General features: G+C 39.6%; 1 long non-coding RNA gene across 4 annotated transcripts in view; it reads left to right on the top strand.

Annotated features, from left to right (window-relative positions):
• Window positions 1–27,762, top strand: part of LOC138822089 (uncharacterized) — a 57,733-nt gene that overhangs the window by 15,525 nt on the left and 14,446 nt on the right. For 3 of the 4 annotated variants that reach the window (XR_011370339.1, XR_011370337.1, XR_011370338.1), the window contains 4 exons: window positions 1,847–2,042; window positions 20,456–20,610; window positions 22,493–22,614; window positions 24,112–24,150. This is a non-coding gene — a long non-coding RNA (uncharacterized lncRNA). The remainder of the gene's footprint in view (window positions 1–1,846; window positions 2,043–20,455; window positions 20,611–22,492; window positions 22,615–24,111; window positions 24,151–27,762) is intronic. The other variant, XR_011370340.1, reaches the window with a different exon arrangement.

The raw sequence follows: 27,762 nt of genomic DNA, 5'->3' as shown, positions 1-27,762 counted from the left end.
ATACACAGAAAAATCCAGAAGTGAGGCTGTCTCTCAAGGGTTAGAGTGCTAGCCTTGAGCAAACAAAGCTCCAGGACAGTGCCTAGGCCTTGAGTTCCAGTTCCAGGACTGGCAAAAAAAATGTTAAAGTAGGAATTCAATGGATATAGCCAAATGGTGGAGCTCTTCCCTGGTATGTGTGGGGTCTTAAGTTCTATCACTAGCACTGTAAAAAAAAAAGTAAGTGTAAAATATAAGTCAATCGTCATCTCTTTTGTCACATCAAATGTTCCAATACTAACAGAATTTTGGTATATTTATGATGAATATTTTTAATAATAGCAAAAGGCCCAGAATAGTGTTTTATACTTATAATCCTAGACACTCCAGAGAAGGAGATAGGAGGATTAAGGTTTAAGAGCAGACCAAACAAAAAGTTAGTGTTTCAGAGATAGCAAGCATGGTAGTGTATGCCTGTAATCTCAGGTACTTGAGAGGCAGAGGTAAGAAATTCATGGTCTGAGGCTTGCCTAGACAAATTTGGGAAACCCTATCTAAAAAACAAAAGCAAAAGGATTAGGGACATCTTTTGTTCCCTAGGGCCACCACATAAATAGGAAACAAAACCCTAAAAAACTGTTCTGACAGAAATATTTTTGGATAGATTAAATCTCTGGAAGAGTTTTAGTAGGAAGTGATTACTAAAGATTTTAAAGGATAGTCAGTAAAAGGGAAAATAGATAATGAACCTCCTCACAATGAAAAACTTGCTCAGGGAAAGACTCTAGGAAGAAAGGAAAAAGATAAACTATAAACTAGCGTGAAATATTTGCAAGCCATATAGTAGAGGAATTAAATCTCTAATAAACAGTGTTCTCAAGTCTCTGTAGTACATAATGATAAAAACCAAAACACAATGATTGGATAATGACCAAAAGATACAAATAAATGTTTCACTGAAGAATATATATTCAGCAAATAAGCACATAAAAGGATGCCTTTGTCCCAGCCATTAGAGGAATGCAATTTAAAAGGCTCAGTGAGGTACCACTACATACCTATTTGAATGGTTCAATCAAAATAGTGACAACACAAGGTTGATCAGAATTCAGGGGAACTTGATTATTCATACATTGCCACTAGGAAAATGAAGTGATAGTTTACTTGGGAAAAGAATAGAAAAATACCTTGTTTTGAGACAGTACTGTGGATTGAGCTCAGTGCCATGGCACTATCCCTGAGCATTTTGCTCAAGTCTAGTGCTCTACCACTTGACCCACAGTGCCAGTTTCTGTTCATATGTTACTGAGGAATCAAACCCAGGGCTTCATGCATGCTAGGCAAGCTTTCTACTGCTAAGGCACATGCCCAGCCTAACAGTAACATTTAAAACTAAACTGAGTAGCCCAAGAGAAAGCTTTGGTTCCCATAAACACCTATACATAAGGTTTCTGAATCATCTTATTTCTGTGATAGTCCCAAAGTACATTTATAGCATGGACTATTCAGAAACAATAAAAAAAGTCTTAATACAATAGAAGTTGGTCTGGAGGGACTTAAATGCTGTGTAAAAAATTCTTAACAAGTGGCATGCTATGTAATTTCATCTATACTTCTTGAAGTGAAAGAGTTTCAGTTGAAATCTGTTGAAATCTGAAGATTGGTGGATTCTGCCACAATGAATTATGCTTCAGTTATGGAAGCTGTTATTAGGAGAACGTGGGGGAAGATCTGTGGGATCTTGTCTGTATTAATTTACTAATGTTCCTGCCTGTGACTCTGTGAAAGTGTCAAAAGATTTAGACAAATAATGTATACTAAAAAAGCTGACCTCAATCACTTTTTTCCCTTGGGCTTTCTGATAAAGATGATCCTTGAGACTCCAGTGATAACTGAAGATGGAAACTGGGAGTCAGTGGAGAATTCTGAGTCTGTGAAGACTAATGAATCTGTTGACCAACATGCCAATCAAGAAAGTTAATGGAAGCTGTAGTGCCCAGTTGAAAAGACCAGATGTTGGGTCTTCCAGGGACCCTGAGACTTCAGAAGTTCTCCCTTTTCAGGTATTACAGACAGCCACTGACTAGAATCTCTATTTTTTTGTGGGTCATGGGGCTTTGAGCTCTGCGCTTGGGCGCTGTCCCTGTGCTTTTCAACTTAAGGTGAGCACTCTACCACTTAAACCACAGCACCACTTCTGGTTTTCTAATGGTTTATTGGAGATAAGAGTCTCATGAACTTTCCTGCCTGGGCTGGCTTTGAACTGTGATCTTCAGATCTCAGATACTCAGCCTCCTGAGTAGCTAGGAAAACAGGTGTGAGCCTCTGGTGCCCAGCTAGAATCTCTATAAAATATTGGGATTTAAAAATATTGGGGTTAACCTGGTACCCCTGGCTCACACCAGTAATCCTAGCTCCTGAGGATGCTTAGGTCCAGATGAAATGCAGATTCAATTTCCAACTAAATTTCAGCAAAATGCTACACTAGAGGTATGGCTCAAGTGGTAGAGTGCCAGTCACGAGCAAGCAAACCAAACGTGTGAGGCCCTGGTACAAGGAAAAAGAAGTTGGGGTTAAGAGACTCGAGCTCAATGCTAATTTAGGATTGAACTTCTTTACTTGTTTTTACAACCATAAATAATAGTTTTTCAGTTCTATAAATGCCATCAGCAGTAATTACCTTTGCTGCATGGTGCCTACATGATGAAAACATGCAAGTGTCTGTCAGTCAAGCAGTGCATTAAGCAAATATTATTTGGTTCCCCATACTTTGGCTAATAATTAGATAACTTACGTATATTATACTATTGCTCTCTAATTTTTCATACTTTCTTTTTTTTTTTTTTTTTTTGGGTCCGGTCGTGGGGCCTGAACTCTTGGGCCTGGGCGCTGTCCCTCAGCTCTTCAGCTCAAGGCTAGCGGTCTACCACTTGAGCCACAGCGCCACTTCCAGTTTTTTCCTTTTTGCTTATGTGGTGCTGAGGAATCGAACCCAGGGCCTCAGGCATGCAAGGCAAGCGCTCTACCACTGAGCCACCTTCCCAGCCCTTTCATACTTTCTAGTGTCTTCCCTCCCCCGATCATTTACTGGGACAGTAGGAAACTTTCCAAAGATATATCCCAGGCCAGATGGGGATATTGGGGCACCTGGAACAAGTCCTTGCTCTCCTCAGGCTCAGCTACATTAGCCACTGTGTGTAAGATCATCAGTCACTTCATGACTGTCTGTGTTCGTTTACATTGTTACAAGGGACTTTGTTAATAAATCTCCTTCTACATTTGTTCAAGGGATTTATTGTTTGAAGACAAGTGATCATGAGATAGATGATAGACATCGCATGTAGAATTGTTAGCATTTTCTTATTAGAATGAAGTCTAGGAATTGCTATAAATGTCTGTTCTTTAGTGATGTTGTATCAGAGTTTTTGCATAAAAAATGTTATACTAAGGAGATATTTCCAAGGATTAATAACCCTAATTGTTAAAAATAAACTGTCTTATAGCTATCATGATTTTAGACACATGGACTTTGATATTACATTTTTGAAATTTAGTTTGTTTAGTTTGGGTAATAAAGAGCAACACATTTTGATTTTTCTTTAGGACAAGATACTTCAAATATCATTGAAAAGGCAGAGACTTCCCTTGGGATCCCTAGTTCCAGTGAGATTTCAGCTGAAGTCAAACATGCTGGAGGTCTATATATGGAAACATTAAGTCCTAGGATACTTTGGATTCAGTAGCTAGCTTGTGCAATTTTGATACTAAGGACATGGGGACATTCTACTGGTGTGGTGTGTTGTCTTGTGAATCCAGCTGCCAGTTAGAGATCTGTGTCTTGGAACTGCTCATATCCCTCTACTCTGCCTCTGAAGTAATTTCAAGGACTTCTATGTATTAAAATTATATCGTCATATATGTTGAATATAAGAATTGCTTAGCACTTTGTTTGGCAACCAGGGCTAGGTGAATTTAAATCTGTCAGGACCAAAAAGTATTTTTGTTCATTTAGGGCTATTTTTTTGCCTTTTGTTCTTTGTTTGTTTGATTGTTTTTCTGCCTTTTGTTTTTTGATAACTGGGCATTGAACCCACGTTGTTGCACTAGCTAGACAAGGTTTTGCCATTGAGCTGAGGTACATTCTAGCCTTTTTTCTATTTTCTTTTTTGCATTTTCTTGATCTACTGAGGGGCATCTGAGTTGGTTCCATATCTTAGCTATGGTAAATAATGCTGCAGTAAACATAGTTGTGCTGATAGCTTTAGGATGGTCTTGTTTGTGATCATTTGGGTATATGTCCAAAAATAGGATTGCTGGGTAATAGGGGAGCTCTATGTAGTCTTTTGAGGAACCTCTATACTACTTTCCAAAGTGGTTGAACAAGTTTACACTCCCACTAAAATGCAGTAGGGTTCTGTACATATCCCCTCCAGCATCTGTTGTTATTAGAGTTCTTGATTCTAGCCATTCTAACTGGGGTGAGGTGGTATCTCAATGTTGTTTTGATTTGCCATTTTTTTATGGCTAGGGTGGTTGAGCATTTCTTGATGTGTCTATTGGCCATTCTTATTTCCTCTTCAGAGAAGTTTCTCTTTAAGTCTTTAACCCACTTATTTATTGGGTAGTTGTTTCTTTGAGGATTTATTTTTGGAGGATTTGATTTTTTGAGTTCCAGGTATATTTTAGATATGAGACCCTTGTCTGTTGTATGGCTAGTGAAGTACTTCTCCCCATCCATGGGCTTTCTATTGATCTTGCTAACTATGTCCTTTGCCATGCAAGAAGCTCTGCAATTTCATGCAATCCCATTTGTCCAATCTTTCTTTGATTTGTTGTGTTTCTGGGTCTCTTTTAAGAAAAATTTGGCCTGTGCCAAGGTTTAGTCTTGAAAGTTTGTATTGATCAAAAGGAAACCTGCACTTCTAATCCATATGGAAAAGTTTTGAAAAACCAGTTTGTTTTCTTCATCTCTCATAGCCCTTATTGTTTCTCATTTAATACTCTGTGCTCATCTCTATCATTTTTCTCTGGAAGGAGATTTATTCTACCTGTCTTTCTCCATCTTCAGAGTTATATTGTGTCTTGGCATACATACCTATCAGATACTAATAGGTTCCACTATCACTACTTGTGAATACCTAAGAGAGAACTGGATTGACCTACTTTCGGGTCCATAGTGCATGGGTCAGTAGAATGGAGAGATAACTTCATGGGACATGGCAAATTACTCCATATATGAGGCACTGTTCTTAATGATGCTTGCATAAGTGAGGCTACTTTGTCTGTGACTAACACACTATGTGTTTAAAAATGAATTTATTTTTCTCCCTGAAGAACTCTACAAATAGAGTATTGCATGTTATTTTGGCGAATGTAGGGGCCTGGTATCTTCACTTTTATTTGTTGGGTTCTTTATGATTTTGTAATTGTTGTCAGATCATGCTGTGAGTGCAGGTATGGTATTCTCAAACAGATAAGCTCAAATTCAGGAGTTACAGAGACAGGAAGTTTCATTTCTCCTCATGCTCCCAGCAGCTAGAATGGTTTAATGTCTAACTCTGATGCTTTGAGATGTTGGAAGATTAAAGTGTTGGCATTTTCAGAAATTTTTATCAGGAATTGCTTTTAGTGGACAAGGAAAACAGGAGTTAGAAGTATGTTTGGATAGTAAACAGCAGTGATTTCATAAGACTTGAAGGATATTTGTCATTCAGAGCCATGTTTTAGAAGGGGAATAAAAATCATGGAGAACCCTGGGAAGAGTGGCTAGTATTAATGTCTTAAAAAGTTAGAGAGTTAATGGATCATGAATATGAAAATCTAAGGAAAGGAGATAGGGAGAATACACCTTTTTTTATACCTTTGAAGACTAGCATGGAGAACAGAATTTAGGTTGTGTTTACTTGTGTCTCATGAGTAGAGAACTCCCACTACTCAGTGGAAGTTTTGTGGACTTAGATTTTAGTTGAATATTAAGTGTACCAGAATAGAATGGGTGGCTTTTTCATCCTAACGTCTTTCCCATCTAAAATTTCTAAGCATTAATTTCACTGTGAAAGAAAGTATACCGGAGATGGGTTTTTTTTAGAAGTTTGAGATAAAAGATACCAATGAAATCACTTGGTATCTTTTTTGCAATTTTGTCATGTTCCTTTAAGGATGTTGTCTTCTGCTGTGTGTGTGTGTGTGTGTGTGTGTGTGTGTGTGTGTGTGTGTGTGTGTGTGTGTGTGTCTGTGTCTGTGTGTGTGTGTCTGTGTCTGTGTGTGTGTGTCTGTGTGTGTGATGTTCCTGGAGCTTGAAGTCAGGGCCTGGGTGCTGTTCCTGACCTTTTTGCTCAAGGCTGAGTAGCTAGGATTATGGTTGTGAGCTAGGATTATGGTTGTGAGCTACCGGTGCCCAGCCTCTTTCTTTTTTAATGTGTATGTTCTGGCACTGGAGCTTGAATTCCGTCTTCACAGTCTACCTTGTCTCCCTCCTCCACAGCTGGCACTTGAACCCTGCCTCTCGTTTTTGCCGGATAAATAAATGGAGATGAAAGTCTCACAGACTCTTCTGCCCTGGTGGCTTTCCATTGTGATCTTTAGATCTCAGCCCAGAGTAGCTAGGACCATAGGCATGAGTCACCAGTGACCCTGTCCTGCTTTCCCAATTCAGATTCATACTTAAAAACTTTTTAACTGTTACTAAAAGATACGGGTTACAGTTATATAAGGTGGGTAAAGAGTTCATTTCTTTTTTATCAGTCATGGACATGAACTCTGGGCCTGGGCGCTGCCTCTCACCTCTAGAGCTCAAGGCTAGTTAGTGCTCTACTACTTGAGCCACAATGCCACTTGTAGTTTTCTGATGGTTTATTGGAGATAAGAGTCTCACAGACTGGCATTGAAGCACAATCCTCGGATCTCAGCTTCCTGAGTAGCTAGGATTACAGGTGTGAGCCACTGGTGCCCTGCTAAGAGTACATTTCTTTTTGGACAGTGTCACCATTTCCTTCTCTGTTAGGCTTGTTTAGAGGGAGTCTAGTGTGGACTTCAATCTTTTTTTTTAATTTTTATTTTTTTATTGTGATTGATTACATAATTTCCCCAATTTCACAGTATTGTGGGATAGTGATGCTGTTAAAGTCACAAACACATTCTAACTTTCCTGGAACAAATCGTCTATTACGGTATAACATTTATGAGTTCTATGAGCTTTGTGATACAGTCATTTCTTCCGCATTGGGTGGTATGTACATTTCTTTTGTTTTGCATAGTATCAGCTGTTCCCTCTTTCCCATTTGTTCCCACCCTCCCATAATTGCCATTAAGTTGCTTAGTTCATTTTGGTCAATGTCCTGTGCAGCTGATGGGTCCCGCTGTTGTATGTTTTTCCCTGATTCCCTCTAGTTCTGTGTCATCTTCCTGGTTCTCCTCTGGTGTACACATATATACCATACATGTGATCAGGAGCATGGAGTTATTTAGTAGTGGGTTGACCAGATGAGTGGAAGTTCTTTGTTTCTTTTTTTTTTTAATTTAATTTTATTTTATTTGAGAACATACTGTACAGAGGGGCTACAATTACATGGGCAGGATAATGCATACATTTCTTACCAAGCATTGCAGCCTCCTCCTTTGTTTACCCTTCACCTCCCTTCCCAGCCTCCCCCCTCCCCCCCCAATGATACCCCCCGCCCCCCCCCCACACCGACATTGTAAAGTTGGTTTTGACATGACATTTTGTACTTCTCATTGTTGCAACAGGTCCACCTGAATCCTTAAACGACTTGTTTATCCCCATCTCCTCCACATGTTATATTGACATCAAATATAGTGAAAGCGGGGGTTACACTGTGGGGGAGGGACATACAAAGCAACAAAGAAATAATCTTATAAATGCATTAGAAACACATGCATGAAAGAAACGAAAACATTAAAATACATATTTAAGGGTTCATTTTCCTAATATCACATTATCTGACCTTTTCCGCTTGACTCATACCTATACTAGATATTGCAAATAAGGGAAACCATGGGACCTATGCTTCTTTGGGCCTGGCTTACTTCACTTAATATAATTTTTTCCAAACCTTTCCATTTCCTAACAAATGGGGAAATGTCATTCTTTCTGATGGAGGCATAGAATTCCTTTGTGTATATATAGCACATTTTCTCGATCCATTCATCTACTGAGGGGCATCTGGCTTGGTTCCATATCTTAGCTATGGTAAATAATGCTGCAATAAACATAGTTGTGCTGGTAGCTTTAGTGTGGTCTTGTTTGTATACATTTGGGTAAATGCCCAAAAGTGGGATTGCTGGATCATAGGGGAGATCTATGTGAAGTCTTTTGAGGAACCTCCATACTGCTTTCCAAAGTGGTTGAACAAGTTTACATTCCCACCAACAATGAAGTAAGGTTCCTTTCTGTCCACATCCCCTCCAGCATCTGTTGTTGTTATAGTTCTTGATTTTTGCTTTTCTAACTGGTGTGAGGTGATATCTCAATGTTGTTTTGATTTGCATTTCTTTGATGGCTAGGGATGTTGAACATTTCTTCATGTGTCTATTGGCCATCCTTCTTTCTTCTTCAGAGAAGTTTCTCTTTAAGTCTTTCACCCACTTATTTATTGGGCAGTTGTTTCTTTGAGGATTTGTTGTTGGGTGGTTTAATTTTTTGAGTTCCAAGTATATTTTAGATATGAGACCCTTGTCTGTTGTATGGCTAGTAAAGATCTTCTCCCAATCGGTGGGCTTTCTATTGATCTTGCTAGCTATGTCATTTGCCCTGCAGAAGCTCTGCAACCTTATGCAATCCCATTTGTCCAACCTTTCTTTGATTTGTTGTGCTTCCGGGTCTCTATTCAGAAAATTTCGGCCTGAGCCAAGGAGTCCTAGGGTTTCTCCTATTCCATCCTGTAATGTTTTCAGAGTGTCTGCTTTGAGTTCAAGGTCTTTGATCCATTTGGAGTTGATTCTGGTGCAGGGTGATATATAAGGATCTAGCTTTAGTTTTCTACATGTAGTTAACCAATTTTGCCAGCACCATATACTGAAGAGGCTGTCTTTCTTCCATTCTATTGTTTTACCTTCCTTATCGAAGATTAGATGGCTATAGGTCTGTAGGTTCATTTCTGGGTTTTCAATTCTATTCCATTGGTCCTGAGGTCTGTTCTTATGCCAATACCAAGCTGTTTTGATTACTATGGCTTTATAGTAGAGTTTGAAATTTGGTATTGATATTCCTCCAGCAGTGTTCTTTCCGTTGAGGAGCGTTTTTGCTATTCGGGGTCTTTTATTGTTCCATATGAATTTTGGGATTGCCTCTTCTATTTCCTTGAAGAATGAGGGTGGAATTTTGATAGGTATCGCGTTGAATTTGTAGATAGCCTTGGGAAGTATTGCCATTTTCACGATGTTAATCTTGCCAATCCAGGAGCATGGGAGGTTTTGCCATTTTTTAAGTTCTGTGTTGATTTCCTTTTTCAAGATTTTAAAGTTTTCATCATAGAAGTCTTTCACTTCTTTGGTTAAGTTAATTCCTAGGTATTTTATTTTTGTGGGGCTATTACAAATGGAGTTGCTTTCCTAATTTCAGCCACACTTTTCTCATTGTTGGCATATAGAAAAGCCATTGATTTTTGGGGGTTAATTTTATACTCTGCTACTTTGCCAAAGTTTTGAATCAGCTTGAGTAATTTGGGAGTGGAGTCTATGGGATTCTTTAAATACAAGATCATGTCATCTGCAAAGAGGGAGAGTTTTATTTCTTTTTTCCCTATTTGGATCCCCTTTATGTCTGCATCTTGTCTTATTGCTGTAGCTAGGCATTCTAATACTAGATTGAAGAGAAGTGGAGAGAGTGGGCATCCTTGTCTTGTTCCTGAGTTAAGAGGAAATGGCTTTAGTTTTTCACCATTGAGTATAATGCTGGCTGTAGGTTTGTCATATACAGCCTTTATTGTATTGAGGAATGATCCATGGATTCCTAATTTTTCCAGAACCTTCATCATAAAGGGGTGTTGGATCTTGTCAAATGCTTTTTCTGCATCTATTGAGATTACCATGTGGTTCTTATTGTTGCTCCTGTTGATGTGATGAATAATATTAATTGATTTGCGTATATTGTACCAGCTTTGCATCCCTGAAATGAATCCTATTTGATCATGGTGTATGATTTTTTGGATGAATTGTTGAAGTCGATTGGCCAAAATTTTGTTGAGAAGTTTTGCATCAATGTTCATCAAAGAAATGGGTCTATAGTTCTCTTTCTTTGATGAGTCCCTGCCTGGTTTTGGGATGAGGGTTATGATGGCTTCATAGAATGTGTTCGGTAGTGAGCTTTCTCTTTCAATTTCATTGAAGAGTTGGAGGAGTATTGGTGTGAGCTCTGCTTTGAAGGCCTTGTAAAATTCCGCTGTAAAACCATCTGGTCCTGGACTTTTCTTAGTTGGGAGGTCTCTTATTGCTCTTTCTATTTCAATGCTTGATATGGGCCTGTTAAGCTGGTTTAACTCATCTTGGTTCAGTTTTGGCATGTCAATATTTGCTAGGAAAAGGTCCATTTCTGTCAAGTTCTCAAACTTATTAGCATAAAGTTTTGAGAATTATTCCCTTATAATGTTCTGAATCTTGGTTGTTTCCGTGGTGATGTTTCCATTCTCATCTCTGAGTTTATTAATTTGGGTGTGTTCTCTCCTTTTTCTGATAAGGTTTGCTAAGGGTCTGTCAATTTTGTTAAGTTTTTCGAAGAACCAACTCTTTGTTTTGTTGATTCTTTCTATAGTTTTTTTGGATTCTAATTCATTTAATTCTGATTTAATTTTGATTATTTCTTTCCGTCTACTGGATTGGGGTTTATCTTGCTGCTCTTTTTCAAGGAGGTTTAGATGTGTCATTAAATTGTTAGTTTCAGATCTCTCCAATTTGTTGATGTAGGAGCTCAGAGCTATAAACTTGCCTCTGAGTACTGCCTTTGCTGTGTCCCAGAGGAGCTGGTAATTTGTGTGTTCATTTTTGTTGAATAGCATGAACATTTGATTTTCCTTTCTAATCTCTTCCATGACCCACTCATGATTCAGCAGTGTGTTGTTCAGCCTCCATGTGATACCGGACTTTCTTTGGTGGCTTTTGGTGTTGAGTTCTAATTTTATTCCCTTGTGGTCAGAGAGAATGCAAGGTATAACTTCAATGTTTCTGAATTTAGACGTTTGCTTTGTGGCCTAAAATGTGGTCTATTTTAGAAAACGTTCCATGTGCTGCTGAGAAGAACGTGTATTCTGATGCTGCTGGGTGAAATGTTCGGTAAATGTCTGTTAAGTCTAGTTGATCTATGCAGCTGTTTAGATCTGCGGTTTCTCTGTTGAGTTTTTGCCGAGTTGATCTATCTAGTGGGGAGAGTGGTGTGTTAAAATCCCCAACAATTAATGTCTTTGGATCTATATGGGATTTGAGGGAAAGTAGTGTTTCTTTGATAAATTTGGGTGCTCCATTGTTTGGCGAATAGATATTTAGAATTGTAATATCCTCCTGAAGGAGAGATCCTTTAATTAGTATGTAGCGACCTTCTTTATCTCTTCTCACGAATTTTAATTTGAAGTCTATTTTATCTGATATTAGGATTGCAACTCCCGCCTGTTTATGAGGGCCGTTTGCTTGGTAGATTTTGTTCCAGCCTTTAACATTGAAAATGTGTTTGTTTTTACGGGCAAGATGTGACTCCTGCAGGCAGCAGATAGAAGGGTCTTGTTTTTTAATCCAACTAGACAGTCTATGTCGCTTAATTGGAGAGTTCAGTCCGTTAACGTTAAGAGATAGGACTGAGAGGTATTTGGGAGTTCCTGCCATGTTATCCACCTTCTTGGGGGCTGCGAAAACTGGGTTCTTCCTAAGGTTCTTGGATTCTCAGTTTGGGTGCAGTTTCTTGGCCTTTGTTGAGGTCTTGTTGGTTTTCTATGTGTAGGACATCTTTAAGAATCTTTTGTAGGGTTGGTTTGGTGGAGATGTATTGTTTCAATTTTTCTTTGCTCTGGAAGGTTTTTATTTGGCCTTCAGTTATGAAGGAGAGTTTAGCTGGGTACAGTATTCTTGGTTGATAGTTGTTTGTTTTTAGGGCATGGCATACGTCATTCCAGGCTCTTCTTGCTTTGATTGTCTCTGCTGAGAAATCTGAGGTAATTCTAATTGGTTTCCCTTTATAGGTGATTACCCTTTTCTCCTTGACAGCTTTAAGGATCTTTTCCTTGGTCTGGGTTGATCCTGTGTGGATTATAATGTGACGGTGGGATGTCCTATTCTGGTCTGGTCTATTTGGGGTTCTAAAAGCTTCTTGTATCTGAATAGGCCTATCTTTTTGTATATTTGGGAAGTTCTCTGCTAGGATCCTGATAAACAAATTTCCTAGACCATTAACTTCTGTTTCTAGGTGCTCCTCTACACCCATTATCCTTAGATTGGGCCTTCTGATGGTGTCTTCCAGGTGTTGGATAGACCTATCATATTTCTTGGACTTGTCTTGGATGGTTGTATGTTCTTTCTCTATAATATCTAGGCTGTCTTCAATCCCTGAGATTCGATCTTCTGCATGGTCTAACCTGCTGTCAAGACTCTCTACTTTGTTTTTTATCTCTTTTCCTTCTAATTGGTCAGCTATGATGGCTTCAAGTTCTTTGTTGAAGCTCTGTTTTAGGTCTTGTATGAATTTCTTTACTTCCTTAATTTGGTGTTCAGTGTTTGTTCTCAAATCACTTAGTTGATTGGTTATGGTTTCTTTGGACTCCCATTCCTTCTGTTGGGTTCCATTCAGCATTCCCTTTGTGGTCTCCGTGACTTCCTTCAGCTCTTTGTTAATGGATTCCATGAATGCCTTTAGTGATCTTTGTGTATTCTCTACCTGGTCTCTCAATTCCTGAATTACTCTTTGATTAGCTTCCTCCCGTCTGTGGGATTCCTGCAGTTCTCTTTCCTCCCATTCGTGGGATTCCTGCAGTTCTCTTTGAGTGTTCTCTGCCTGCTCATGCCATTCCTCCCTTTCTCTTTGAGTATTCTCAAGTTGTTCACGCAAATCCTGTATCAGTTTTTGAGTACCATCCTCACGCTTATGATATTCCTGTATAAACTTCTGGGATGCCTCCTCTCTCTCCCTATCACGCTCATACAGAGTCCTTTGTACATTGTCAAACTTCTCATTTATCATGTTTGCTATTAGTGTTTGTAGAGCTATTTGGGAACTCTCCTCTGGATTATTCTTTATCTGTTCTAATCCCTGATTATCAAGATTGGGAATTGAGATACCCGAATTTGCCATTTTTCTTGTGTTTTTCCGGCTTACTCGGCCCATTTGAGATGAAGATTGCACCAGTTTTGTGCTAGAACACTATCTTAAGGCAACCATCAACCAAAGTTTGCCTTTGTACAGTCAATAGTCTACAGGTACAATCTATTCAACATCAAACAACTATATGTTAGACTTCGAACCACAGAAAAGAATTTGGAAAACCAGAAATTATTAGGATTAGGGAGAGATGTGGGTAAAAAATAGGAATAGATTGGTGTGGGGAGGCACAGGGAGAGTTAACTATGTCCTAATCACAATGCAGGAAATGGGTTGGGTAGGATGCAAGTAGAGAGAGAGAGAAAAAGAAGAGATGGAAAGGGGAATGAAGAGAGACCAGAAAAAAATAGAAACATAAAAATTAATGTTATTATAGAGGTTAAAAACCGTCTATTTAGAGAGGAATGTGAATATGTTCAGAGAAGGGGAGGGACATAGAGGAGATGTGAAAAACTTTAAGGATGGGAAAGGGAGAAGAAAAGATCAGAAGTTCAGTAGAGCTAGACAAAAAACAAAAAGATAATTAAGAAAGAAAGAAAAAGAGAAAGAAGACAGAAAAGAAAGGAAAACGCTCATTCACATATTCCTAAAATAAAAATTATAAGATGAGAAAAAAAAAGTTACTGGAAAACAATTATTTTTTCAGAAGAGGCAAAAATTAAAGATTAATAAAAGTTTTAGAAGGGAAAAAAATATATATATATGGTAACAAAAAACAAAAAACAAGCAAAAAAAAGAAAAGAAGAAGAAGAAAAAAAAAGAAAAAAAGAAAAAAAAGTCTTTTGATTTTTTTTTTTGGGGGGGGAGGAGTGGGAAGAATCCTGTATCTCCCTTTTGTCTGTAACCAGTCTCTTGTTGGAGTCTCTGGTCAGCTTGAGGTCCTGTGGCTTGATTGGTTTCTTAAGTCGGTTGGTTGGAAGAGGCAGAAAAATGCTCTGCTTTACCCAAGATTTTGAGATCCCCCTCCCAGGTTAGTTTTCTGGGAGGGTGATCTGCTTTGAGAATCACAAAAGAGGGGGATGTGGTGATGAGGCTAGGTTCTGGGTAGAGTTGAGGCCTTTCAACACACAGTAGCTTTTCCCTGGGGCTATTTTGTGATAAAGCTCACAGCGCCCAGCCTGGAGCCATTCTCAGGGTTTCTGTTTTTCAATTGATTGTGGTGGCTGCTAGAGGGAGGGGCAGCCTCTGGCTCTGGTTACCCTGTGAGTCAAGGCACTCCAATGGCTGGCGCCTGAGCTGGGTGACTTTTTCCTGGATGGAGCTGAGTCTGGCAGGTCACTTCGCCGTTAAGTTCTTGTGACCTGCTAAATGACTCGTTTTATTCCAAGGCCTGAGCTGGAGCTAGCAGCTCCTCCGAGCTTTGTCGGTATCCAAGATGGAGATCACCGGTGCTGGGGGGGGTAGGGGTGGCCTTCCCTCCTCTGCTCCCTGAGAAGGAGTGAGGACGTCGGGCTTGTACTCACGCCGAGTCTTGGATCCTGGGTCGTCTCTGGTCTGCAAACAGCAGGATGAAGATGTCCGCTCCTTGTCAGTTCTTGTTGGTGTTGAGTAGAATCCGCTCGTCCGCTGCGTCCGGCTCCTTCGTCCCGGACTCTCTGTGTCTCAGGTATGACCCCGCAGCAGTGGTCGCCGCCGCGACCCTGCCGCCGCAGCTGCAGCTGATGTGTTTCCTTGGCTTCCCCTCTGTTGTCTAACTCTCTGTCCTGTGATGGCACACTTGGTGTGATTCTCTGGCTTAGTCCTGTTCACTGGAACTCTAAAACTGCTTTCTATGCGAGAGCTTGTTCAGATTCCAGCTTCTCCTCCGCCATCTTCCCGGAACCTCTCCAGTTCTTTGTTTCTTAAGTCTTGTTAATTTTGTTGTATCACCTAACATTTTGGATTTAACATCCACTTATCAGGGACACCATACACCATTTGTCTCTTTGCTTTTGGCTTACCTCGCTCAACATGATTTCTTCTAGCTCCATCCATTTCCCTGCAAATGTCATTATTTTGTCATTTCTAATGGCTACATAATATGCCATTGTGTATAGATACCACAATTTTTGGATCCATTCATCTGTGGTGGGGCATCTGGTTTGTTTCCATATCCTAGCTATTGTGAACAGTGCTGCAGTAAAGTGGAGGTGCATGTGTCCTTGTATACTGGTTCCTGTTGTTCAGGATAGATGCCTAGAAGTGGTATGACTGGGTCATAAGGGAGGTCAATATTTAGCTTTTTGAGGACCCTCCAGACTGCTTTCCAAAGTGGTTGTATAAGTGTACATTCCCACCAGCAGTGTAATAGGGTTCCTCTTTCTCCACGTCCCCTTCAGCATTTGTCATTGGCTGATTTGTGGATGTGGGACATTCTGACTGGGGTAAGGTGGTATCTCATGGTTGTCTTTATTTGCATTTCCTTCACCACCAGGGATGGTGAACATTCCCTCATGTGTTTCTTTGCCATTTTTTATCTCTTCATCTGAGAAGTCTCTCTTTAATTCCCTTGTCCATTTAGTAATTGGTTTGTTAGGTTTGAGAGGGATTAGTTTCTTTTTTTTTTTAATTTATTTTTTATTGTGAAAATACTGTACAGAGGGGTTAAAATTACATGGGCAAGATAATGAGTACATTTCTTATCAAGCATTGTAGCCTCCTCCTTTGTTTCCCCTACCCATCCCTTCCCATCCTCCCCCCGGCCCCATCACCAAATCTCCCCGCCCCCCCCCAAGTTGTAAAGTTCTTTTTTGACATAACAATTTGTACTTCTCATTGTTGCAACGGGTCCTCCTGTATCCTCATTTAAACGACTTGTTTTTCCCCTTCCCCTGGGATTAGTTTCTTGAGTTCCCTGTATATACTAGATATTAACCCCTTGTTTGATATATTGCTGGTAAATATTTTTCCCAATTAGTTGGTTGTCTTTTTAGCTTGGTTGCGATAGCTTTAGCTGTGCAGAAGCTTTTTATTTTAAGGTAGTCCCATTTGTCGAGTCACTCTCCTAATTTGTTGGGACTCTGGGACTCTGTTCAGGAAGTTTCTTCTTGTGCCTATAAGTTCAAGTGTCTCTCCTACTCTGTCCTGCAGTAGTTTCAGAGATTCAGGTTTAATGTTAAGATCTTTAATTCATTTTGAGTTGATGTTGGTGCATGGTGATAGGCTGGGGTCCACTTTTACTTTTCTGCATGTGGCCGCCCACTTTTCCCAACACCAGTGGTTGAAGAGGCTTTGTTTCTTCCATTGTATGCCTTTTAGCCTTCAATCTTAAGGACTAGTTTATCTTTACTGCTGCGCCCTGATTCCTCTGAATTCACTCTTATTCCTCAGGTTTTCAGTGAAATCTGTTCACTTTGGTTGTTTAAAAACCAGATGTTTCAGCATAGCTTGAGCTATGGGGATTGTGTTGCTTACTACTTATGCTAGTTCTTCTCCCAACTGTGTGACGTTACCTAGTGTTTGAACAGTGTATTACTCAGATAAAGACAAATCAGCACATCTGTAGATTCTTGGAAAATTTTACTTATATAGCTGTATCCTCTGAAGTTTTTTGACTTTAAAGTGGTAGCTGCTTCAGCCTTACCTGATACCAGACTTTATCCCTGACTTACATTGCCTGTGAGTGTTCTGTTGTCTGTAGGTTCTCCTCTGTGTGTTGGGGTTTGGAACTTTTCTCTAGGCAGAAAGCCCAGCTGTGGGGTTGACTTTGTTTCTCTTTTCTCCTGGACCAAAGTGGTTTTTTTTTTGTCTTTTTGTGTAGTATCTAAAAATAGTTCTTTCTTCTATTTTGTCTGGTTTTCTAGTTGCTGTATAGGAAGGCAAGTGTAGAACTTGAAAGCAAAAGTTCTCTCCATAATAGAGTGTTTGATATAATATAGTTAAATTACTTGGTGTACTAGTTGATCTAGTATAAGATTTTTAAAGGTAAACAGAACTAATTATTCTTGAAACATACTCATCTTTGTAATGTATATTGATTCCCATACTAAGAATCAGCATAGTCTTTTAGGACAAAGTTGAGCTATAATTTTCATACAGTAAAACTTTTTTTCTGCAATATGCCTTTGTGTTGAGAAATAATGGTTATGTTAATACTGTATAATCACAGTATATTGTGATGCACAGATACAGAATATTTTCTGTATTTGTATGGCTCACTGAGATATAAGAATATTTTCATTATCTGAGGGAGTTCCTTCATGCCAGTTTGTAGCCACACCTTTCTGTCTGTTCACAGCATTTGCCAACCATTGATCTGTTTCTGACTATAGTTTCCCCTTGTTTAGAAAAATGTTTACTATGTGCAGATCAATATTTTTTTTTCTTTTGCCAGTCCTGGGGCTTGAACTCAGGATTTGAGTGTTGTCCCTGACCCTTTCTGTACTTAAGGCTAGCACTCTACCACTTGAGCCACAGCACTATTTCCTAAATTTTTTGAGAAGTCATTTGAAAATAAGAATCTCATGGACTTTCCTGTCTGGGTGGCTTCGAATATGATCTTCAGCTCTCAGTCTGCAGAGTAGCTGAGAAGCTAAGATTGCAGGCACGAGTCAGCAGACCACCATTGCCTGGCTATTGGAACCTTTCTTTCTTTCTTTTGGCAATATGAAGTACCACTTGAGCCACATCCTTAGTCCTTTCTTCTGCATGCCTCTATCTATCTACCTATTTACCTGTCTATCTATCTGTCTGTCTGTCTGTCTATCTATCTATCTATCTATCTATCTATCTATCTATCTATCTATCTATCTATCTATCTATCTATCTATCTGTCTGTCTGTCTGTCTGTCTGTCTGTCTGTCTGTCTGTCTGTCTGTCTGTCTGTCTGTCTGTCTGTCTATCTATCTATCTATCTATCTATCTATCCATCTATCTATCTACAGGGAGTAGTTATTATTTTGCTCTATATTCTCAGAGATGTCAGTTCAAAATGGCAGGGAGGGCATGGCAAAGCAGAATCAATCATACGATGGCAACTAGAAAGCAGAAATAGCTAGTTTGTTTTTGGTTCTGATCATCGGTTTTGCTTGTGCTGGCTTTGGACTACAATTCTGCCTCTACTTTGTAAGCAGCTGTGATTATAGGCATACACTGTGTCTTTGGATTCTCTTTTTATTCTTTTCACTCTGTAGCCCGAGCATCCTTGAATGGATATGAATGTAGCTTAGGCTCGCCTCAGACTCACAATACTCATATCTTAGTCTCTAGAGTATTGGCATTATAGGCATGCACTACACTACAATATTTGGTTATACTTTAGCTTTATGCTTTATATTTTTTCTTAATTTTCATACTGAAAATTAAAACAGTGAATTTTCATAATGTGAACTTGTTCAGAATCTTTTTTTTTTTTTTTTTTTTTGTCGGTCATGGGGCTTGAACTCTAGGCCTGGGCTTTGTCCCTCAGCTCTTCAGCTCAAGGCGAGCGCTCTACCACTTGAGGTACAGCGCCACTTCCGGTTTTCTCGTGGTTTATTGGAGATAGGAGTCTATCGGTCTTTCCTGCCTGGGCTGGCTTTGAACCGCGATCCTCAGATCTCGGCCTCCTGAGTAGCTAGGATTACAGGTGTGAGCCACCAGCGCCCAGCATTGTTCAGAATCTTTAAGAGACTGTATGCCCCTTCTAGGAAGATAACTATAGTCCTGACTTTTATCTTAGATTAATTTTGTTTGCTTTTATACTTTACATACTTATAGTACATTTTGTATCTAGCTTCTTCCACAACATTTTTGTATTATTTGACCATGTTGTATTTTGGATGTGGTATTCCATTTTGTCACTATGTTATATTTTATTTATCCCACAGTTGTTAAGCATTGAAATAGTTTCCGTGTTGTAGCTATCACAAATACGGCTGCTCTGAATATTTTTGTTTATGTCTTTTTTTTGGCCAATACTGGGGCTTGAACTCAGGGCCCAGGCACTGTCCCTGAGCTTCTTTTGCTCAAGGCTATCACTCTACCACTTGAGTCACAGTGCTATTTCCTGTTGTACTGAGGAATTGTTCTCAGGGATTCATGCATGCTAGGCAAGCACTGTACAATTAAGCTGTCTTCTGATGAACCACTACACATATGTAGCATAGTAGATACTGGCCAGTTTTCCAAAGAGGAGAACCTACTATGGTTCCACATGCGGTGTGTATTTATTTCCCTTGCTGTTCCACATTCTTCCCAGTACTTAGTATTGTAAGTCACTCTTAAAGAATTGAAACATATAAATGGTTGGGCACTGGTGGTTCATGCTTGTAAACCTAGCTCTTCAGGAAGTTGAGACCTGGGGTTGTGGTTCAAAGACAGCCCAGGCAGGAAAATCTGCAAGACTCTTCTCTCTAATGAACCAGCAAACAAAGTAGGAAGTGGAGCTGTTCCCCAAGTGGTAGAGTACTATCCTTGAGGAAAACAGCTCATAGACATCACCTAGGCCCTGAGTTTTAAGTCCCTGGACTGCTACAAACCCCCCACAATATATGCAAATGTATTTTCCCAGTATAGTAGTAATGACATTGATGTTGCTATCTAGGGAAAGGACATTATTAGCGGGGGTTTAGATGCCTTAGAATTCATTGGGAAGAAGACAATGGATGTAATAGCAGAACGGGATCCTGTATTTAAAATGACTAAGGGTTTGATGAACCGGAATTCTGCACTGTCTCAGGTACTGTTACCTTTACTGGTTTGATTGCTGTTTTCTGTTGTTTGTGTGTTTTTTTTTTTTTTAATTTGAATTTTTCCCTTTGTTACCTTGGGACTTTGTTAGTGTGTTTTCTTGTAAAGAATTATCAATGCATTATAAAATTAAGGCATTTTTTATGGGCTGGATTTTTTTTATGGGTTTGTCTAATGCTTAGACAAACAGCCAGCTCTTTTCTTTCTGCAGTCGCCTCTGTCAGTGCAGTACAAAATCCTGAGCACTGTCAAGATTACTTATTAGGTTACTGTTGAAACCACTTTTGGAAATGCATGTGGCTCCTTAGGTGCTGCTGTCTAGCATCAAATTTTGTTTAGCTTCTTTTTTATTTCTATGCAGCTCCTGATCCTTAGTGAATTTGACTTGCTGAATGAAGGGTAGTACTTTATACTAGAACTTATACTAGAACTTAGCTTTGCTTCTTTCCACTCTTAAAAACTTTCCCTTGAGCTCTTATTATTTGCTGCATCTATGCTTCCATCTCTTTTTAGGTTTTACAGTAAGAGGCCAAGGAAAAAGAAGAGCTAAGACCTCCAATGAGGTAGCCATGGAAATAGACAAGAAAACTCATTGTGAGCTACCCTTTGATGAACTTCAAGAACATCTAGAAGTTCTGGCGATGCTTTCCCAAGAAAGTGAAATAAAGGTAATTCCAATCCCAAACTCCCAGCTGAAAAGAGTCTTCAAAGAAAAAACGTTGCATGGTTTCTTTTCACTTTGTATATTTGGAAGATGAAATGTGTCTCTGAAGGAGATGTGGGTTGCTGGAAATATTATAATAGAAGAAAAATATCCCCTACTGTTTAATTGTTAGAAATAGTGAATAAGTCAAATATTTCTCTTAAAATTATAGAAAAAGAACAGGGCTGGGAAGGTGGCTCAGTGGTAGAGCGCTTGCCTTGCATGCCTGAGGCCCTGGGTTCGATTCCTCAGCACCACATAAGCAAAAAGAAAAAGAACAGAGGTCTTAGTATAAGATATCCTTTTCTTTCACTTTAGTCTTTCATTTTCTGTTTTTTCTCCAGTGTCATGGGTTTTTAGGTGTCAAAAAGCCTGTTATAGCTGCTAATTTGTATATAATTTCCTGTTAGTTCATCTCCTCTGATAATCTAAGACAATCTTTCTTCTTCTTCTTCTTCTTCTTCTTCTTCTTCTTCTTCTTCTTCTTCTTCTTCTTCTTCTTCTTCTTCTTCTTCTTCTTCTTCTTCTTCTTCTTCTTCTTCTTCTTCTTCTTCTTCTTCTCCTTCTCCTTCTTCTCCTTCTTCTCCTTCTTCTCCTTCTTCTCCTTCTTCTCCTTCTCCTTCTTCTCCTTCTCCTTCTCCTTCTCCTTCTCCTCCTTCTCCTTCTCCTCCTTCTCCTTCTCCTTCTCCTTCTCCTTCTCCTTCTCCTTCTTCTTCTCCTTCTTCTTCTTCTCCTCCTTCTTCTCCTTCTCCTTCTTCTCCTTCTTCTCCTTCTTCTCCTCCTTCTCCTTCTTCTTCTCCTTCTCCTTCTTCTCCTTCTTCTCCTTCTCCTCCTTCTCCTCCTTCTCCTCCTTCTCCTCCTTCTCCTCCTCCTCCTCCTCCTCCTCCTCCTCCTCCTCCTCCTCCTCCTCCTCCTCCTCCTCCTCCTCCTCCTCCTCCTTCTCCTTCTTCTCCTTCTCCTTCTTCTCCTTCTTCTCCTTCTTCTCCTTCTTCTTCGTTGGTCCTGGGGCTTATACTCTGGCCCTGAGTGCTGTGCCTCAGCTCTTCAGCCCAAGGCAGGCACTTACCACTTGAGCCACAGCAACACTTTCAGTATTTATTCTGGTGGTTTATTGGAGATAAGAGTTTCATGGCTTTTCCTGCCTGGGCTTCGAAGTCATGCTTAAGCACTGATAATTTTCATTTATCTTTTGGCCTATATTACTTTTGGAAATACAAATTCTGTCTATTTTCCTATAATATCTACCCTTTAGTGTTACGGTTATTAAAAAAATTAGTTCTGGCTCTAATCCTAGCTCAGGAGGCTGAGATCTGAGGTTAATTGAAAGCCACACCAGACAGGTTATTTTTGATAAACAACTCAGAAAGCTGGAAGTAGTGCTGTAGCTCCAAGTGTATATCCGCTATCCTTGAGAACAAAGAGCCTCAGGGATAGCTCCCGGGTCAAGCTCCAGGATCTGAAAAAAAAAAAAATTACTACTGGGTACTGCAATCCTAGCTATTTAGGAGAATGAAATCTGATGATTATGGTGGGAAGCCAGCTCAGATAAGAGTGTCTGTGAGACTTTTATCTCCAATTAACCACCAAAAAGCTGGAAGTTGTGCTGTGGTTCAAATAATGCAGTGCTAGACTTGAGCACAAAAGCTACGCCCCCAGGCCTTGAGTTCAAGCCCTAGGACCAACACAAACACACACACACACACACACACACACACACACACACACACACACACACACACACACACACACACACACACAGAGCTGTGCTGGCATGAGCTCTTCAGTCTTTTCTCCTTATGAGATTTTTTTCATTAATATTTACACAATATTTTATTATTTTCATTCAGGTGAAATCTTTCCTTAATTCTCTGAGTGGAGAAGAATTAGAGGCTCTAATATTTGAATTAGAACAACTCAGAAGCATTTTCCCTAGCAGAATTTTATGAGGAAGAGGAAGAAGAGAAAAAAGGTAATATGAAAATTCAGAATCGGAGTGGGAAGATGCAATGTATTTATTATTACTAGAGTATTTATTATTACTAGGGTATTTATTATTATTATTAATATTATTACTAGATTATTTATTATTACTAGAGTAATTTGTGTGTTTGTGTGTGTGCACGCACAATGCCTGTGCTGGTCCTGGGGCTTGAACTCAAGGTCTGCTTGCTGTCCCTGACCTTCTTTGCTTAAAGTTAGACCTTTAAGGACTTGAGCCACACCTCTACTTCCAGCTTATTTTTTGTGATTAGAGATAGGAGTCTCATGGAGTTTTCTTCCTAGGCTGGCTTCCAACTGTGATCCCGAGATCTCAGCTGCCTGAGTAGCAGTCTGACAAGGATAGCCACTGGCACCCTGCATCTCTCTCTTTTTTGCAGTGAGAATTTTCATGTAGAATTCTTTTTGCAACTTTCCCCCATCTAGGTGTTCAGACACGTCAGCCTCTTGCTTATGTCTTCTTTTTTTGTTCCCTGTCAGACTCCTCTTAGCATCCCTCATACTGATATTGTTCATACACCCCTGCCAGTGATTACAGTTAAAGATTGCTCTTTTCAGAGTTTGTCCTCAGTTTGGCTGATGTTTCTTTATATCTCTGGATACTTCATCTGTGCCTTGTGACTTGTGGGATCCTTAATCCCATCTTGAATTGAGGCAGAAAAGGTGGTAGTACCTAAAACATGAGTGACAATCTTCCCCCTCCCTGCCTCCACAATTTAAAGCCTGTATCTCTTAGAAAATATGAATGTTGAAGCTGCTCATTTTTTATAGTAATTAGGTAATGTGGCAGTTAGTATAAAATGTAATTTCTGGACAAATGAATCTTAAGGTTGTTTTATTTTAACATTTAATTAGATATATTTCTAAGACATATTATCTGCTAATTGGCTATTTTAAGAAAGTGGAATCCAATGAATTCAGTTTTGTCTTATTTTTTTAAGCTGGTCCTAGGACTTGAACTCAGGGCTTGGATGTTGCCCTAAGCTTTTTTGCTCATGGGTAGTGCTCTACCACTTGAACCACTGCACCACTTCTGGCTTCTTCTGAATAGTTCATTGGAGATAAGAATCTCACAGACTTTTCTGCCTGGGCTGGCTTTGAACCATGATCCTTAGATCTTAATTTCCTGAGTAGCTAGGATTACAAGCATGAGCCACCAGTGCCTAGCCCATTTGTAGTGTTTAAATGAACTATTTACTTTGCCATGGAATGACATTTTCACTCTGAAGTATACAAGTGGTCATAGAGACTAGAATTTTATTTGGTGAACATTTCTTAAAAGTGAATGAAATGAGCCTTTACCACGAGAAAAGCAACGATGTATGAGTCATGATACACATTGAAACTAAGTTTCAATTTTGTAGAATGTATTTATTGCTCTGTTGAGCTTTGTAGCTTCCCAGTGCTGTTTACAGACTATGCTGATGAAATCTGTGTTGATAATAACAGCTATATTCATTGATTTCAGGACAGTTGGTCAGCATTTGGAAGATTTGTGTGACTCAGTGTGAGTATTTTCCCATTATTTAATGTGTGATGTTAGCAAATCATGTACAGGCAAAAGAAAAGAAAAGACTAACTGATTTTAATTTAATACATCCAAGCAGAAAATCTTATGGTATAGCTTCAGGCTCATTGCTATGTATCTCATTACAACTAAATTTTAAGAGATGACCACTAGTTGAGTTTTAGTGTAATATTAAGGAGTATGCCAGCATTAGCTTTATTGATAATCTGAGAAGGCAACTAAAATACTTCTTCCTTTTCTAACTAAGTGACTTTGTAAGGTAGATTTTCTGCATATACTTGAAACAACATAACCCAACAGACAGTATAAAAGCAGATGAGAGAATACAGGTGTCTTTCATTAGGCTAAAGGATGAAGAGATTTATTAAAGATGTAAAACAATGGGACTATTCTGCTGAAATTTTACCTTTTTTGGAAAATACAGTTTTTTTTCAATAAGTGTATATTAATAAGTAGTGTTTCTTTTCTTTCTTTTTTTTTCTTTTTGGTGAGTTGTATGGAGTAAACTTTGGGCTTGGGTGCTGACCCTCAGCTCTTTAGCTCAGTGCTAGTATCCTACCACTTGAGCCACAGCACCACTTACAACTTTTTCTGCTTATGTGGTGCTCAGTAATTGAACTCAAGGCCTCATGCATACAAGACACTCTACCACTAAGCCACCTTCCCATCCCCAGTGTTTTTGTTCTTAAGTTTACAAAACTACCATAAGCACTTGAGTTCTAAATTTTCTTTTGTTTGGGTTGTGAAACTAGGACTCAATACCTGATGCTTTGCTCATTAGCTGAGTTCTACTTTTTAACATATCTGTCTGTTTCTCTCGTGTGTGTGTGTGCGTGCACATGCAAATGCATGTGTATCCCCTATTTTTTATTTAATTTATTTATTTTTGTGCCAGTCCTGGGGCTTGAATTCAGCACTTAGGCATTGATCCTGAGCTGTAGTCTACCACTTGAGTTATAGTTTTACTTCTGGGTTTTTTTTGTTTTGTTTTGTTTTGTTTTCTAAGTAGTTTATTGGAGATAAGAATCTCATTGACTTTCCTGCTCCAGCTAGCTTTTAATAGCAATCTATAGATCTCAGTCTCCTGAGTGTGTAGCTAGGATTACTGGTGACAGCCACCAGTTCCTGGCTCTACTAACATTTTTTTTTGTCGGTTGTGGGGCCTAAACTCTGGGTCTGGGCACTGTCCCTCAGCTCTTCAGCTCAAGGCTAGCGCTCTATCACTTGAGCCACAGTGCCACCTCTGGCTTTTTCTACTTATGTGGTGCCGAGGAATCGAACCCAGGACCTCATGTATGCAAGGTAAGCACTCTACCACTGAGCCACCTTACCTTTTTAATTAGCTCTTTGGGAGCTCTCAAAATTTAAGAGTATTAAGAGGTCCTGAGACTAGCATGTTTGAGAGCTGCCAGATGAAAATTTTCCAAATATTAGTGCTTTTAAAGATGGCTCTCTGTTTACTTCTTTGAACTGTCAGTGTGCTTGCCACTGATATCTCTAAACCTCATTTGATTTTTTTTTTTGTTGTTGTTGTTGGTTAATATTGTAAGGTCTGCTCCTGGATGGCGAGCAGACTACACCCTCCTCACAGCAAAGTCTCCACCCAGTAACTGCATTACCTAGGCAACTGGGACACCTGGAAGAAGTCACATTTGCATCCACTGAGGTCATATCTGAATTTGATGTGGCCACACCTTTCTCTGCCCGTACCCTAGATAAGGCCTAGCCCAGGCCCAGACACTCTCTCTCTGCTCTCTCTCTGCTCTCTCTGCTCTTTTCTAGCTCTTTCCTCTCTCTTTCCTCTCTTTCCCAGCTCTCTCTCATTCCAAGGCCTTTCCCAGCCATGTGGAGTTCCAACCTTGCCTGGTCCCAGCAGGTCTACTATCCCTTACCTGAATAGCACGTGCATGGTGCTGTTCTTACTAGGCTATCTCTTTTTTTAAAACCTAACAAGTGAGATAAGTGTCCTATGGCTGTAACTACTCAGGAGGCTGAGATCTGAGGACCTCAGTTGGAAGCCAGCCCAGACAGAAAAGTCCTTGTGAGACTCTTATGTCCAATTAACCACTCAAAACCCAGAAGTGGTGCTATGGCACAAATGGTAGAGCACAAGGCTTGAGTACAAGAGGCCCAGGGACAGCACACAAGTCCTGAGTTCAAGCCCCACAACTGTCAAAAAATACAGAAAGGAAAAAAGTACTACCGGAAGCCAAGATGACTATCCAGACAGCTTGGTATTGGCATAAGAACAGACATCAGGACCAATGGAATAGAATTGAAATCCCAGAAATGAACCTACAGACCTATAGCCATCTAATCTTCGATAAGGAAGCTAAAACAATAGAATGGAAGAACGACAGCCTCTTCAGTAAATGGTGCTGGTAAAATTGGTTAACTACTTGTAGAAAACTAAAGCTAGATCCTTATATATCACCTTGCACCAGAATCAACTCCAAATGGGTCAAAGACCTCGAAGTCAAAGCAGACACTTTGAAAACATTACAGGATGGAATAGGAGAAACCCTAGGTCTCCTTGGCTCAGGCCGAAATTTTCTGAATAGAGACCCGGAAACACAACAAATCAAAGAAAGGTGGGACAAATGGGATTGCATGAAATTGCAGAGCTTCTGCATGGCAAAGGACATAGCTAGCAAGATCAATAGAAAGCCCACGGATTGGGAGAAGATCTTCACTAGCCATTGAACAGACAAGGGTCTCATATCTAAAATATACTTGGAACTCAGAAAATTAAATCCCCCAACAACAAATCTGCAAAGAAAAAACTGCCCAATAAACAAGTGGGCTAAAGACTTAAAGAGAAACTTCTCTGAAGAAGAAAGAAGGATGGCCAACAGACACATGAAGAAATGCTCAGCCTCCCTAGCCATAAAAGAATTGCAAACCAAAACAACATTGAGATACCACCTCACTCCAGTTAGAATGGCAAAAATCAAGAACTCTAACAACAACAGATGCTGGAGGGGATGTGGACAGAAAGGAACCTTACTTCATTGTTGGTGGGAATGTAAACTTGTTCAACCACTTTGGAAAGCAGTATGGAGGTTCCTCAAAAGACTTCAGATAGAACTCCCCTATGACCCAGCAATCCCATTTTTGGGCATTTACCCAAATGTTTACAAACAAGACCACACTAAAGCTACCAGCACAACTATGTTTATTGCAGCATTATTTACCATAGCTAAGATATGGAACCAACCCAGATGCCCCTCAGTAGATGAATGGATCAAGAAAATGTGGTATATATACACAATGGAATTCTATGCCTCCATCAGAAAGATGACATTGCCCCATTTGTTAGGAAATGGAAAAACGTGGAAAACATTATATTAAGTGAAGTAAGCCAGGCCCAAAGAAACATAGGTCCCATGGTTTCCCTTATTTGCAATATCTAGTATATATATATGAGTCAAGCGGAATAGGTCAGATAATGTGATGTTATGAAAATGAATCCTTAGATATGTATTTTAATGTTTTTTTCCTTTCATGCATTTGTTTCTAACGCATTTATAAGATTATCTCTTTGTAGCTTTGTATGTCCCTCCCCCACAGTATAACCCTGCTTTCACTATA

The sequence above is a fragment of the Dipodomys merriami genome, unplaced genomic scaffold (genome assembly GCF_024711535.1).
Source record: "Dipodomys merriami isolate MVZ:Mamm:240054 unplaced genomic scaffold, mDipMer1.0.p SCAF_980, whole genome shotgun sequence".
Lineage (NCBI taxonomy): Eukaryota > Metazoa > Chordata > Mammalia > Rodentia > Heteromyidae > Dipodomys > Dipodomys merriami.
Note: the sequence above shows the minus strand (reverse complement) of the source record. Positions and strands in the feature narration are given on the sequence as shown.